We start from the raw sequence: 16,204 nt of genomic DNA, 5'->3' as shown, positions 1-16,204 counted from the left end.
AAGTTGGAATACTTTTTCCAGGAAAAATGGGGGAGGGGGGAGTATAACATGGTTATTCATTATTTCTTGAATACCTATTGTGTTCCCGTAATTTACATGGCATATGTCCTTAAAATTTTATCACAACTCTGGGAGGGAAGCTGTGTTATCTTCATGAAGATAAGGACAGAAAATGCCAGAGTTTCAGCAACTTGCCCAAGGTCCCACCATTTCAAATATTTTCTGTTGGTTGACACCGGAATGCTTCTCCCAGACAGCAGGCTTAACCAGCTGGGAAACACCAGGCTTATTTACCTAATAATTATTTCTTTCCTATGAGAAAAAGCCAGCAGCAAGGTCCCCTAATTCCGGGCTGCCTGTATTGGTCTCCCAAGGAGACGGAATCCTGAGGATCACAGGCGTAGCCTCCGGAGCTGGCACCACAGACCAGTCAGCTGTGATGAGCTGCCGCTGGTGTCCTGGAGCCACTGAAGTCTTGGGTCTCCAGGAAAAGGGACACTGAGCCCTGGAAGGAGTCTTGAGTCCCTGGACCCTTGGCCCTGGGGCTGGGCCTGCTGGAGACCATCCCACCTCCTCCCCAGCTGCACAGAGCAGTTAGAGTCCAAGACAGCTTGGTGTAAAACAGAGCACAGATGTAAAGAACAAGCAAATAGGAGAGCTTGGGCAAGTTGCTTAATCTTTTTGAGACTCAGTGTACCCATCCAGAAAGTGCTGATAATAACTGGTGTCAACTAATATTTTGATCATTCTAAAGCTAGCGTCTGCAGATCACCTTGCCTCATTCATAGTTGATGTTTCATAAAAGTTAGTTATCAGCGTCACTGGTGGGGCATCTGTCAGGCCCCCCGTTGACTCAGTGTCCCATTAGGATGTGATGCTATCCGTTCCATCTCCGCCCTCCTGAACCGTGTCAAGATGAGATTTGTCTTGTCTGTAAAGTACTTCAGTGATCCCAGGCTGACTGTCGTGCTAGTGGGGGGTTGTTATTATATAAACGTGGAGGAGATGGTTGGGTGGAGAGGGATCTGTTTACTTTGTGTCTACATAGACTCCATTTGTGTATTCATAATAACAATATCCTAATGACATGGTGTAGCTGAGAAACGCCTGTCTCCAAGGTCTTGGGGGTGGTTGTTATTCCGATGGCCCTCGGGGTGTTCCTTTAGGTCAGAGAGCGATGGAAATCTCCTCATTTACAGTTGGCAACCCTGGCATGAATCAAGATCAAGCCAGCGGCTAAACCAATAAAGTTTTGAGTTCTCTCTCCTCTACCCACCCACCCTACACCCCCTTCTGCTCTCTGGTTCTTAAAGATCAAATGCAGTTTCTGAGAACTTTGGCTGGGCATTGATGTGAGCCTGACTTGGACATGGATTCTCAAACCTTTGGCTGTTATTAGGCGTTTTCCTCTGGGCGGCAAAGGAGAGCTCTTCTGGCTTAGCACCACAAGCTGAAATTATTGTTGAAATAAACATTTCAGCCAGGCTGTGAGGTGACCCATCCCAGGATCTCAGCACGTCGGTCTCCAGCTGAATGTGATGTTCAGTTGAAGGAGCCGAACAGTGAGTGCCCTGTTGGTTGACCGAGTTTGGGAATTTGGCACTTTCAGAGGTGTGGGGAAGGGGGAAGGGGGGGGGGGGACGCTGGCTTGGCAGGATGGAAGCCTGGACACTTCGATGTGGCTCATGGAGGGTATCCTGAGATCAGCAGGGTGACGGGCTCTGCTGGTGACCACTGTGGCCCCCAGGGTGGGGCCCCTTCCAGGGAAGGTGACCATTCTTTGTGCACAGGCTAAGGACCCAAGCCGGAGATGCAGAAATTAAACACGTGCTTAGTCTGCCCCTGGTTCTGCCTCAAATCTGTGTGACCTTGCGATACTCGGTAACTCAGTTTCCCTATTGGCTCGTCACAGGAATTAACTCCATCTGAGGGGAGGTCATCCAGAACCCCCCCCCAGAGTGAAGCAGGTGCTCCCTGAGGCTTCTTAGGGGGGACACGTGAACGAGTCCTTCTTTGGTTGTCCATTCATTCGGTCCCATTTCTTGAGCCACTACTCCTGCCAGGCACCGTGGTAGCTGCCAGGGATCTAGAGTGGCAAAGGGGACAGCTGCAGCCCCTGTTTCCATGGAGCTTCTTATCTGTGGGAGGAGATTTCCAGCCAGCAAGTACACACAGGATGTGTCAGGAGATGGCAAGTGCTCCGCAGAAAAGTAAAGCCAGGTGAGGGGTTAGCGTGATGGGAGCGGGTGCTGGTCAGTCTTGGGGTAGCTGGGCCGGAGAGAACGCAGTGAGCTGCACAGGTGCTGAGTTCCTAAGACAAGAGGGTGTTGCTGATCAGCTAAAGCCACCAAGTTACTGTTTTTAAAAGTTGTTGGTCCGTTCGTGTCTTTGGAGTCTGGGCACTATCTCCGGCCCCATCCGAAGCCTACCCAGGTTTGTGGGCCCAGTTCAGATGCCATGCCTCCTTAAGCTTTTCTCCTAACCTCAGGTTATAAAGTCACAGGACCTAATGGAGCCTCTTTCGGCCTCTACCTTTTTTCTTAGTCATAGGCGTTCTTATCTCCTCGAGCCCCTCCTCCTCACACAAAGCCCCCTGGCCCAGGGCACCAGGCCCTTGTGGATCTGTGTACTGGTTCCCAGTGCTGTACTGTACCCTCCCAGGGGCCAGGCGTGGTGGGAACCAGGTGGGATGCTTTGTCTTAATCAGTCCTCCAGTGATCCCAGGGGGGAGGAGCCATTGCCAGTCCCCTGCACAGGTAAGGAAACGGGTGCTTAGGAAAGTTTAGTAACTTGCCCGAGATCACACAGCCGGGGCGTATCACAGCCATGACTTGACTGTGGGGTCCCAGATTGTAGACCTCACAGCTCTGTGGAAAGACCTTGTATCAATCTCTAAAACGTAGACCCACATTATGTTTCAGGTCCGTTTTCTCTTTAAATTTTTATCTTTGTAAAAAGAGGGGGCGGGGGTTGTCCTCTCCTTGACATTCCTTGTTTTAAGCAACTCAAGCATTTGCTTATCTCTGTCTTTAGCAGTTTCAGCAATAGGTTGGCCTCGCGTTATCCCCTTCTGGAAAGGGTTTCTGCGGGGTTGAGAGTGAGATTAAATCTCCCCGTTGGAACTGGGAACACTCTTAGAAAGCCAGCCACTAGGAACACCAGGGTTTCGTGTGGGCGTCCTTGGCCACCTGAAGTGGGACAGAGACAGGTGGGGCTTGGCCGTCCTGGCCAGCCAGGAGTGGAAGTCACCGCTCTCGAAAACAATTCCGATCGGTTTCCCCTGGGAGCTCTCCTGTGGCCCAGCACCTCACCCTGTGTGACTGCTCAGTGAGAGGGGTTGAATTTTCCTTCCGCCACAGAGTACAGGGCACCAGCCTTGGAATCAAACACACCCAGCTTTGATCCGCCAGCTCTTCTGCTTACGAGCTGTATGTCCCCACGCAAGTTATTTAACGTCCCAGTCCTCAGTTTACCCATCTATAAAATGGGATCATATTACCCACTGCAGAGTTGTTGGACAGGAATCTGTGTGGTTAGCATCCTTCATACTCATGGAGCCCAATGCTCCCAGTGCCATAAGAGGGAGGAGGATTCCCATTTCTCCAGAGTCCAAAGAAATTGATTGTGTATGTGTGTGTGTAAAATTTTTAAAAATTTTTTTTGAAGTTTGAGCTCTTGGGGTTTGACGAGATTGGCTGATTCTGAAGGACTGGTGGCTGCTTATCTGGCCTTCTGAGTAATCAGGAAATTTCCATAGTAGGCATTATGCATGCCTTGCGTCCTTTGTAATACTCCCATTGGGTTAACTGGAGGATTTGCTAGGACCCTCCAGCCATCCTGAAGGAAGAGTTTACTTCCATTTTAATCATTTAAAGAGTCACTTGAGTGCATGGTTCAAGGAAAACAACAAACACGAGCCAGGACCTAGCCCCCTCTCCCCCATACCACGGCCAGTTGACAAAAGGGGAAAACCAGGTACATTGGTGTTGACACGGGTTTTAGCCCCAGCAGATAAGCACAGCCGACATATCATTAAAGCCGGCCACAGCGGGGATACCGTGTTTGCCGTGAGTCACTAAGGGCTATAAACACTCCAGAGAGGGTGGCAAGCCATGTTTACAAGGTGTGTGCGTGTGTGTGTGCGTGTGCGTGCCTGTGTGTGTCGTTATTTTTTTACGAATTTACTCTCCGCAAATGCATTTCACGTTGAGCGTGTCGGAGGAGCACCTGTCCAGGAGGGGGAGAGGCACGAATGACTCCCATTCAAAAGGACCACCCCTTCTGTGCCCCCTGGGGCAGCCACCGTGAAGGTGGGGACGTCGCGCTTTCTCTGGTCTGCTGTTGGGACGCCTTCAGGAGAAGCCAGCTGGAAGACACGGGTTGTGGCGATTCCTCAGAGCCCCTGATGAGTGGCGTTAGCCCAAGAGGTGCTGGCGCAGCCCCGAATTTGGAAGAAATGACCAGCCAGAAAGGTATGACAGACACGTGGGCGAGTCCTGCCCCGAGCTGGGTGCCGCCAAGCCCCGGGACTATGGCCAAGGGGAGCTGGTGGTTTCGGGGGGGCGCCCCTCCACGGGCACCCTCCTTCTGTGTGCCGGGCTTTGGGGACCGCTTGTGGGGGGCGTTGGGAACGCCCACCACCTGGTAGACGACCTGCAGGTGCCGACAGCCTCCTCTTTTGTTGCTGCCTGGATCTGGACGCTGGCGCCGGCTCCCAGCTAGTTGGGGCTGTAACTTTATCACAGGCATGGAGTGTGTTCAGCACCTTTTAATTGTACAGAAGCTTCAGAAAGCTCTCCCCGGGGGCCCGGAGAGACATAAAAACAGCAGCTGCGGGTTCCTGTCTGCCTCCTTCCCGTACCCGCTCGGCTCTGCCTCGCCAGTGCACGGCTAACTTTGAAGTCCTGTGTACCCAGGCAGGGAAGAAGGTGTATTTCTGTTGGGGCCTTTTCGTGAGGAAGAAGCGTTGATCGAGGGCCGCCCCCGGAGCCGGGCGCTTTGTTACCTGCGTCCTGCTGGTCGTCTCCCACCCCTGTAAGGCAGCTGGCATCCTCCCCTTAAAGGTGACACGGTTGAGGCGTGAAGCAGTTACAGAGATGGTAGTCAGTGGCTGTTCCAGGATGCCATGCGGTCTGCCCCAGGACCATTGCTTCTCCCTCTGGTCTCCTTCATCAGCTGACGATTCTCTGAGGGCCACCGGGGCACCGGGCGGAGACTGCGACGCTGGGCATCCTGGGACTCTCTCCCTGGCATCTTTGACATGCTGGTTTCCAATCAGCCCGAGGCAGCTGGGAGTGAGGGCCCCTGGGGCCCAGAGCTGCTCAGTTGGCTCCAGGAGACTACCCCACCCCTCTGCCCCAGCCAGAATCCAAAGAAGCCAGGCGGCCCCTGACAGGAGGTCCAACCCAGGCAGAGTCCTGACAGGAAACCCTCAACAGGGATGGAGTCAATTCGCTCTCGCCACACAGTGAGGACGCAGGCCCAGAGCAAGGAAAGGGCCCATCCTCCAAGCTGTCATGGGGTTTCCAGGGCCAGATGTGGAAACTCAGGTATCTTGGCAAAGCTGGGGATTTCCCTCTTGACCCCCTTCCCTAATTCCTCCTGACTCGTTAAAGGGGGTTTCACACTGGGGATCACAGTGGTCCGGGGTGCGTGCCAGTATCCGGATCCTCGGGCTCCACCCCTGTTCTGCTTGTAGGTCCGGGGAGGGGCCTGGGAATCTGTATTTGTATTGAGCACCCTGGGTGAGTTTGATGCAAGGGTTCCATGGACCTTACTTCGAGAACCTCTTTGCCCCTTGCCTTTCTGGGATTGGGTTAATTTTAGAGTAAGAAGACTCGGAGGCTGCGGTACTCTGGATTACCCCCTGCATCCTGACATAATCCTTAGCAGCATCCTTTCCCTTCCCACAGGCGTCCCGAAGTGGACAATAGGTTAGATATATGGACAGCCTAAGTAACTCTCGCTTTTTCCTTTTCTAGCACAAGCCCCCCTCCCACCCCCTGCCTGTGCACACACATTCTCCGAATCTATTAGAAAGAGAGGCATATGCTTGTCCGTCTTGTGCCCTCTCAAGATTGTCCAGGGATGAGAAAGCAACCAGAGGAAGGCTCTGTCTTTGCTCAGATCCCCCCACCTCACTCCCCACACCGCCACCAGCATGCCTGGGCCTTTCACTCAGCCACTGTTCCTTCTTCCCTGAGCACCTTGGAGGAGTCGGGCACTGGGCAGCACTGAGCAGACAGAAGGGGACCACACTCTTGGCCTGTGGTTCATCCAGATTTAGACTTGCTACCAAGCCCGCTGCTGGGGTCTGCTCTTCCAGCCTACCCCCCACCCACAGCCCAGCTCTCCCACCCTCCTCGCCTACCAGGATCCTTTTTGTTGTTGGCCCGATTGTTGTGCACACGGCAGACGTATTCTGTGGTGCTTCCTGGCATCTCTCACCGTGACCACAGTACAGAGGACAGCTGTGGGCAGTGGGGAGGGGTTTCTAGCACTTTAGATCCTGTAGGACTTTGAAGGCTCGCTTGGGGTGGGAAGCCAAGGGGCCTGACTAATGAGGAGGGGAAGGTTCTGCTTGTAGCCCTCCCCTGCATAAGGCATCCCCAGCAAAGAGCTGAGTCCCAGGTTCAGTGGACTCAAATGCAGATTGTGAGGCTCCCCTCCAAGATTGCCTCAGTGGGTCCAGCGTGGAGTTCAGACCCTGCACTTTTTTTTTCTTTTTTTTTTTTTGCAGTAAAACCTACGTAACACAGAATTGACCATTTTAACCATTTTTAGGTGTGCAGTTCAGTGGCATTAAATATATATCGACAATGTATGCAACCATCACCACCATCCGTCTCCAGCACTTTTTCATCATCCCGAACTATGACTGTCCCCACTAAGTGATAGTTCCCCACTCCCCACCCCAGCCCCCAGTAACCCGCCATGCTCCCATATGTCTACGCATTGGCCTAATGTAGGGACTGGATGCAGTAACCGCAGGACCCTGCATTCCTCACGGACTGTCCATCCCTGTCCCCACGCTGCGGGTCCTGGAACCACAGGCGGAGATCCCCTGTCCCCGGGGCTTTATCTCTAGCGTTCTTTTGATTTTTTCCTGGAAAGCATGACCACCTCACACGTGTGCTGGGAAGGTCTAGGGAAGGAATAAATTCAGTTACCTTTTCTCTGTGATTCAGTCCAGTCTGTTGTTAATACCTCTGCCATTGTGATGCGTTGACCATACCTTTTTGTGCGTGGTTGGTTTTGTTTGGTGTCGCTTTCTTCGAAGGGGAATTGCTTGGGCTTTTATGAGTTTGTTTTCCATAGCATATTTGTGATTACTAAGCTAACTACTAAGGACTCCTCATTGCCTAGGGAATTTAGTGCCGGCGGCCAAACAGGAGGAAGAAGAACCATCGTCTTGGGTTCTGGGGCAGACATGGATGCTGCCCCTGCCAACCTGGACTGCCTCCTCCCACCAGCAGGTGCAGGGGCAGCATCCATGTCTGCTGGGATGCTCCGCCCGTGGTTCCCTCTCTAAGTGTGGGCTAGGAATGTCACTCTTGGTGGAGTCTTTTCTTTCTCTTGCACCCTGGGAAAGACGGGGGAGGAAGGCCCTTTATAGAGAAAGGGAAACAGAGGCAGACATAATGTGATCTTTCCAGGCCAGAGCTGTCTGACAAACTTTGCAAAGATGGCAACATTCTAGATCTCGCCTGTCCCATATGGAAGTCACTGGATTGTAGCTAGTATGACAACAGAACTGAATTTCACATTTTATTTCATTGTAAAAGGCTCCCTGCAGCTAGTGGCTACCGTAGTGGGTGGCGCAGCTGGTCCTGAGTCAGGGCAGGAGCCTGCAGATGTTTCTGTGGCCCATCACAGCTCGCGAAGGCTGCAGACTGTGTATTTGCACCGTGGTGCTTTGAGGCAGCTGTGCTTCTCCTCGTGGCCCCTGGACTACCTGCGTCAGAATCACTCGGAGCTTATTGTGGTCTTTAAGTTCCCGGTCCAGCAGACCTGGACAGTCAAAAACATCTGGGGATGGGCCCACAAATCTGCATTTTAAACAAGTCCCCTCTGCCGCCTCGTGATTCTGACCCTCTCTGAAGGGTGAGGACCAGGGCCTCCAGCATCTTCCATCTTTACTTCCGTGGGTCTTCCCAGCCCCCAGTGACCCACCGGTGCCCACATGCTTTTGCCCCATACTCACCCCCCCCCCGCCGTAACCCCATGCTCCAGGCCAGCGATTCTCAAGATGGGGTGCCAAGACCGGCAACATCAGCCTCGCCTGAGAACTTGTTAGTGATGCACATTCTCAGCCCAGCCCAGACCTGCTGAATCAGAAACTGGGGGTGGGCCCAGCAGTCTGGGTCTTAACCAGCCACCTAAGGGGATGCTGATGAAGGCCAGTCACTGAGCAAGACTGCTCTAGGAAGCTCCTACTTTAAATTATCCCCCCAAATCCCCTCTTCCGTCCTCCCCTCCCTCTTCCTGCCCCTTCCACCTCCCCTGTCCCCTGGCCTGTTCTCTCACTAGCTGCCCAGAGCTGCCAAGACCCTTCCAAGCCCAGGGACTGCAGGGGGTGTGGCTGCATGATGCGTCTGCCTTTCACAAAGGTCTTTGGGGATCCTGGCCTTCCCAAGGGGTGGCGCTAATGGGGATGTCATGAGGAGGCAAGCAGAGCAAAAACAGCATCCCCATCCCCCCAGGATCCCAGGTGGTGGCCGCCCGCTCGTCCCGGGCCAGAATCTCAGAAGAGCAGAGGGCCAGATGGGCGCATTTCCCTGGGACCCCCCTTGGGGACGGGGGCTCCGGTGCTCCCCTCCCAGTGTCCATTGACTCAGAGGAAGTTGGCGCAGCTCACAGCTGGGCTCAGCAGACAGCACTTGTGTGTGTCACATCTTCCCAGTGTGCAGGGAAAGCAAGGGAGGTGGAGGCCGGAATGTTCTAGCTGGCCATGCTGCTTACCCACTGTGGGACCTTCCTTCTGCAGGTCACTCGCCTTTCAGCCTCAGTTTCTGTGTTCCACGAAATGAGATTCCTGCACCACCAGCAGTCTTGTTCCCTCTGGGATGCTGGTGAGGGCAGACCTGTGCCTCAGGTAACCCACTCATTCTGGGTTGCCAGAACTTTCCAGGTTTCGGCACTGAAAGTCCCACACCGTGGGAAAGCCCTCGGTCCCAGCGAACCGGGACGGTCAGTACCCTGTCCATACCCCCGTGGCTTCTTGACACTCAGCTGTGTGAGCCCCGCTCAGCAGTTGCTGCCGTATGGCACACGATGCCCCACCCCCACCCCAGCAGCTAAGGCATCACCTGCCTGGCCTCTGACCCCTCTACCTTCGCTGATCTTCTGGCCCTGCTCTCTGCCCGCTCATTCATGTCTCCGGGCAACAGCTGATGCTCGGACTGACCCACACCTCGGATTCCAGCTGAGCACCTTTTAAAAATCACACCTGCTCATTTTTTTCACACTCAGTTACTCCCTGGATAGATACTCCCGTGACTGGGTGCCCGGGGCTGACAAGCTGAGCCGAACCATTTCTACCCTCAGGGTGCCTGCACTCTGGAGGAGGGTTTTTCTGTCTAGAACCCTTACCTTGAACCGGAAGGACAGCCTCCCTCAACCTCTCCCCGGGCCAGGGTTCCCGATTCATCCACCTGGGAGGTGTAGAGTACCTGCGCTGGCCTGGGCTTAGTGCTGGGGACCACGAACATTCGACAGCCACTGCTCAGCATCTCACTGTCCCGGGAGCCAGCCGGCTCGCCGCTCGCACCCCTTGCCTTCTCCTCCTTACTTCTGTTACCTCTCCACCCCATATTGACTCCAAATTCCACCCTGTCCTGGGCCCCTGGCCCTTCTGCAAAGCCTTTCTTGTTCATTCCACCCCCTCTGTGCTTAGCCCTTGCGTTGCCATGGACCTTTGTCACGCGGAGCACAGAGTAGCTGTGACTGGGGCCCATGGGAGCATTCTTGAGTGTTACCTGCGGCACTCCTCCGAACTGTAACCTTTGAGGGGGCAGGGACCATAGGGCACCCACACATCTGTCTCCTTCTGTGTTCATCTAGAGCACAGAGCCAGGCTCCAGGAAATGCTCCAATTGGGAGGAAACACGCTCCATGAATGTTTGAGCTGGCAGGACCTTAGGAGAAATTTAATCTGGCCCTCATATTGACACACCTTTGGATGAGCCTCACCTGGCAGGTAGGGCAGCACCTGGAGAACACCTGCAGCCCCACCAGTCACTGTCCGGGTTTTCAGGGGTCCTATCCCTCTTTTCTTCTGGAATTTGGAGGCAGCTGAAAGATCGAGGCAGGAAGAGGACAGGTGAAGAATGTGACTTGGGTTGTGCTCCGTGGGCACCTGACTTCGTTCTCAGCCTGGGTCTGAGGTGTAAGATGATGAGTCCGTTTGCTTCTCCAGCAGTCCTCGTCCTCTGTCACCTGGTCAGTGCGTCTCTATAAACAAGTGTTTCGGTTTGTGTTGCAGGCTCCAGAATCGTTGAGCGTGGTAGAGCCCCTGACGTTCCTTTCTTCTTTGTTCTGCCAATATTTGTGGTGCACCTGCCTGGATCAGAATCCTTAAGTAGCAGGGATATGATCGTAGATAAAACACAGACCCACCCCAAACACAGTCCTCCCTGCTTGCTTCAGGTCAAGGGTGTTCTCAGAGAATTAGACACTGAAAACTGTGTTTTTAGTGTCCTTGAAAATTTCCTAAAATGCCTTTCTGCTTCCCCACTTGGGTTAGCAGGGCAAATAGGGCCCGGATGACTCCTTTTTTGGAATTGGGCTTCTGCAGACCCTTAGGGTTCTTCTAACTCAGAACCTGAGCCCCTTGGCCTCACAGCTCTCCCTGCTTGGGTTAAAGAAAGTAAGAATCCGTTGCATTGCTGAGTCTTGTCATCGTTTGCTTCTTTGTCCTCAAAGATAAGCCAAAGTTCTAGTTAGCTGAGCACTTGAGCTAGCTGGGACCTGGTTAGAAGAGGTAAGGTTGTCTTCTCTTCCTCCCTCTTCCCTCCCCCCCACACACTATCTTTCTCAAATAAACAAATAAAACTAAAAAAAAGAAGAAGAAGAGGTTTGCTTGTGTGTTTGAGCAGCTGCTGGGGTGTTTGAAATGACCCGCAGCTCCTCTTCCCTCTCCATGCCAGGCTCCTGGGGTAGGCGTCAGGGACTTCCCCGTGTGTCCGTGTGTGACCACCTCTCCAAGGTGACTGGGCCTCTGTCTGCGGCCAACGCTGGTGACCTCTGGGGCAGAGCCCCGCCCTACTGCTGTCCCTGAGCCAGCTCTGCCTTCTTACTTCCTGGGCTGACTCACTGGTCCTGTTCCCTGGGTCCTTTTTGGAGACTTGCTGTTTGCCAGGTAGCTGAACCAGTGTTCTGAGCAGTTGTGTGCTTAGAGGGACTCATGCTTCTCCTCCATCTCCCCCCCGCCATGTCACCTTAAACACACCCTTGGAGGTCTGATGTTACTATGTACACTCAGGTGAAAACCATGCAGGGGAACCTGACCGAGGGACTCCTGCTTGGCAGGATTGTCTACATCAAACAACCCAAATAAATTAGGTGCATTAATCACCCCATTTTACAGATGAAGTCACTGAGGCACTGGGAAGTAAAGAAACTTGTCACAGGCCAGACAGGAAGCCAAGAAAATAAGATTCAGCCCAAGTTCCAGCTGGAGTCCGACTGGAGCCCACAGTAGCCATTACTCTCCTGTCCCCACTGCCATGCACTCCGCAGTGTCCCTTGTACCCGTCCTCAGCTGGGGCATGGCAGGTTCTGAAGTGAGCAGAAACAGAGGGACTTGATCCGTTGAAAGGCCAGGCACACCCCTTCTGTCCAGGCCCCAGCCCTGGTAGGGAGCTCCCCGTGGCTGCCTCCCCGGGCTTGGGAGGGCCCTTATGAAGTGGGAGGGTCATGGGGCAGCTCAGCAAACTCTAGTCGGAGACTTAGGTGTGGGTGAACTGTGCACAGGCATCCCTCACAGCAGGTTCCCTCCCCGGGCTGTGGGTTTCCTGCTGCTCTTGGCTGTAACCTCCTAAAGAGAACAGATTGCAGGAGGGTTCAGTGCCCGTTCACCCTAGGAGGTAGGGAGGCGTGATCATCGTCATTCAGAGTGGCATGTGAGGCTCAGAGAGATCCAGGCTTACTGCTCAAAAACTGTTAATGGAAAAACTTTGTATTGTTTGCACTTCTTACTTTCCTACCACCAGCCCAGAGAGCCATGTAGTTGCAGGGCCTGTTGAGTTACAAATAAGAGAAACACAGCTGAAACCAACTCATAGAAAGGAAAATCAAAAGCTCCACATAACTGAGATAGTCAGAGATTAATCTATAGCTTCAGGCATAGCTGCATCCAGGTGCTCAAATGATGTCATCTCCCCCAATCTCCTTTCATATGTTTGGGCGTTGTCCTTTTTGGTGGCAAAAATGACCCCTCACAAATCTAAGTCACACTTACCTTTCTAGGATTCCAGTGCAGAAAGTCTTTCACTCTCAATATTTCCAGAAATCCCAGGACTGATTATCATTGGCTTAGCTGTAATCATGTGACAGCTCTGAACCAATCACCTGGTCCAGGTCTGCACCCTGCCCTGGAATCAGTTGGGGTGGGACTTGTGAGCCCCCAGTGACACTCTCAAGTGGGGTGTTAGCCAGAGGAAAGTCAGGGAGGATGGACTGGGAATGGAAGCCCAGAGGCAAATGCGAGACCTGAGCGCTGCAGAGTATGAGCTGATTCCTTCAGCAGGTGTGTGTGTGTGCCCCTCGCTAGGTGTCATGAGGTTGAAAGGAAAGCCTTGGATGCGGACCTTGTCAGTGAAGGATGTTGCAGGTTTTCTTGAGCAGCTACTATGGGCCTGGTGCTGTTTTACACCCGGGTGGAGGAGCTCAGTTTTCTCTTCTATTAATCATTCATTCTTTCTCCTCTTTCTCTCTAAGGACCAGCTCTTAGCTTCCTTCTCAGTCTCCTGGTCATATGCAATTAGGACCCCTCCTTTTTTCTTCCTTCCATCCCTCTGTGTATACCTCTTTTGTCACACCTGTCCCAGATGGGCTTTTAGAAGGACCCCCGCCTCTGTTGGCTTCCTGAGCAGGGGCCTGGGTGGGGTCGATTTGTGTGCCTGCTCCCTGGTGGACCCGCATAAATGCATGATGCGATGTTCCCCTTGCCAGCCTCTCGCCACATCCCGGATGTTACTGAGCACACTGAGGTCAGTGGCAGCAGCTGGTCCCTGGGCACTCCAGATGGCATCTGGCTTCTCTCAGCCTCTCCATTGGGAGTCAGATTTTCCATACTGCGTGTGGAGCTTGGCCATCTCCCTGGAAAGCACTGATTGATTCCCCTTAGAGATGACCTGAATCCATACCCAGCAGACAGATGCTACCTTCTTACAGCAAGGCAGGGAGTGGGCAGCCCAGGTAAGAATTTAGAGAAAGGGATGGTTAGCTTGCCTCTGTGCCTGGCATTGTTTAGGGTGTAGGGGCTGGTTCCACATTTCCTTGGTGTCTGCCCTGTGGAGGAGCGTGAGTGAGCTCCCCCACTAAAACAAGTACCCAGACCCAGGGCTCTGAATATGGGGACATCGGAGGCGTGTACCAAGTGCTCGGGGCCATGAAGCCAGACTGCCTGTGTGCAGGTCGTTCCAACAGTGGGGACCTTGAGCAAGCTTCTTAATCCCTCTGAGCCTCGGTTTCTTCATCTGTAAACTGGGGAGGCTATCCCTACCTAGTAGAGGTTTCATGGAGATTAAATGAGATGATTTATGCACAGTGTTTAGCATGGGCCTTGCACATAGTAGGTGCTTGGTAAACATCATTTGTGTTAGTTTTATACTAAAATGGATGCTGGAGATAAACAGGCTCGCCAGACAGACGCCCCCATAGCACAAGGTCAGGATCAGTGATCAGTGGGAGATAAAGTCCTTGGGGCAGGATAAGCTCTTGTCAAGGGAGAGTTTTTGGAGGTAGCATCTGCTAGGCTTTGTTTTCCCACTTGGAGGCAGGTGTCTGGCAGCAGTTTGTCAGAGACTGATGAATTGTGGGAAGCCCCTGCGAGGGGCTCTTGGGGAAGCTTCTTGATCTTTCTGAGCCTCAGGTTCTTCATCCTGTAATGGAAATGATGAAACCCACCTTGCACAGCCTGGTATACAGTAGGGACTTAATAAGTAAAGCCATTGCTTTATTAATAAGCCATCTCAGATGGGTTGCAAATAATAAAATGTTTATTAAGCGTGGGCTTGGCGTGGGCAGTATCAGAAGCATCTTCCCACAGGGTCGGGTGAGTGTACGTGAGCGTGTACGCACGTGAGCGTGTATGCCCACCGGGCACTCTTCTGCCCGTTGGGACTTTGAGAGGCTTCGCCATGACTGAGCTTTGAGCCTTGTCTACGGCATACGGTCAGATCAGGGCACTGAGCTGAGCAGTGATGATGGGAGGTGCATGGGGAGCCCAGGCCAGGCATGAACCCCATGGTCAAAGGGAATGTGAGTTGGCCTTGGGGAAGTCCTGGGGCTTGATGCCAGGTTCCAATGACAGTCGCTGAGCCTTCGCCCAGCCCCACATCCTGCAGGGAGGGCCCTGCCCCTGCTTGCAGCGTGTCCCACCCAGGGATGCTCTAGTGCTTCAGGTGTGAGAAGGTGCCTACTGGAAGGAGCTCCGGTCAGAGCAGGGCTTGTTGTAAGGACACAGCAGGCAACCTCGAGAAGTCCAAGGCCGGCCACGTGGGGTCCAGACATGAACGCTGGGAGCCTGGGGCAGTGCCCTCTCCATCCCACCTCCCTCCTCGTTCCACCCAAGGATTCTCCCCCGCTGCCTTCCCCAGCCTTACTCCTCTGTCGGGGTTCCCTTCTTGCAATCCCTTAAATGCCTGGGAAAGAGAGGAGCTGATTGGCCCCTGCCTAACCAATAGTTTGGCAGACCCTGGATCAGGTGACTCTCCTGGCCCAATCAGCTGCATCCGGACAGGTGGGCGGGCTCCCTGATCTGTGGAGCTGCTTCCTTCCAGATTGTGGGGAAGTAGTTAACTTAGAGAATTTGGGGCAAGGACGACAAATTGACTCATCCTGTCCAGTCCTCCTGAGCTGAAATGCCCTCCGGGATTGGGAACTCACTTCCTTTCCAGGCAGCCGCTGTGAGTTTTGATCAGTTTTAAGCTTTCACCTCTATATGGAGCCCAGCACTGATACAATTGTAGCACCCACCCGTTGGCCCATGTCCTACCGTGTGAACATCTTATACACTAAATCCGTTTCGTTGACACAAGAGCCCCTCTGACACGAGAAGACAGCTGCCGTGGCACAGGATCCCATACACCTTTCTGCACCTCAGCTTCGTTTCCCCCGGTGTCTGTCTTCCCGGTCAGGACAGAGCAGATTGTGCTGGGGGCAGGGGGCAGACAGGACGCCTTGCCTTGATTTGACCAGCCACACGTCTCTTATTCCCAGTGTTCCCCACACTGAGCTGTGTGTTCCCGGCTCTCCTGATGTTTGTTTAAGAGGACTCAGCAGGAGCCTGAAGACGTCAGTGGCAATCCCCGGGAGCAAGGCGGGGGCGGGGGGGTGACGGGCGGGGGGAGAGAGGCAGCTAGAGACTCCACGGGATGCTGTCAGGACGGCAGCCTAGGCCAGAGCTGTGGGGTTAGGCCACCATTCTTTCCCCTTTTCTGCAGCCTTCCCTGCACCACCCACCCCCTTGCTGACAGCCCCTAGTTTCGAAAGGAACCGAAACACATCCAGTGACAAGTGCATGTATTTTGTGGCCCATAAGCACCATCCGTGGCCAAATAAAGAGCCCCTTGGCAAGAGGTCCTGTGAACATTTTCATGCAGCCAAGAGATTACAAAAAAGAGGAAGACAAAGGTGGAGCAGAAAAACAGTACGTTACTTGCAGACCAGTTGACAAAGGAGATTGAATGTCTGCCGGGAAATGTTTGAGTCAGCTGCCTGCCTTCCAGGCCAGGCCAGCCCAGGTTAGGGGTCTGGTTTTCCCCCCTTACTTCCCCTAACTTAGCTTTTTGCAGGTGTGCACACAGAGAAAATGCTCATTTGGAAGGAGATTTACAGCTTTCTCTGGAGATCGGGGGCAGGAACAACTTCCTGGGCAGTGGGGTTCTCCTGGGTTAATTTTCGGGATTACTGAAAGGATCTTAGCTGAACACTCTTGGCCATACCCGTGGCCTTTGCTGGACGCCATGTGGACCTGACC

General features: G+C 53.5%; 1 protein-coding gene across 7 annotated transcripts in view; it reads left to right on the top strand.

Moving 5' to 3' along the window:
* Positions 1-16,204, top strand: part of KAZN (kazrin, periplakin interacting protein) — a 1,052,477-nt gene that overhangs the window by 901,444 nt on the left and 134,829 nt on the right. The window lies entirely within an intron of this gene.

The sequence above is a fragment of the Phoca vitulina genome, unplaced genomic scaffold (genome assembly GCF_004348235.1).
Source record: "Phoca vitulina isolate PV1807 unplaced genomic scaffold, GSC_HSeal_1.0 scaffold2, whole genome shotgun sequence".
Taxonomy (NCBI): Eukaryota; Metazoa; Chordata; class Mammalia; order Carnivora; family Phocidae; genus Phoca; species Phoca vitulina.
The sequence above is the reverse complement of the archived record's forward strand: the minus strand, read 5'-3'. Positions and strand labels throughout refer to the sequence as shown.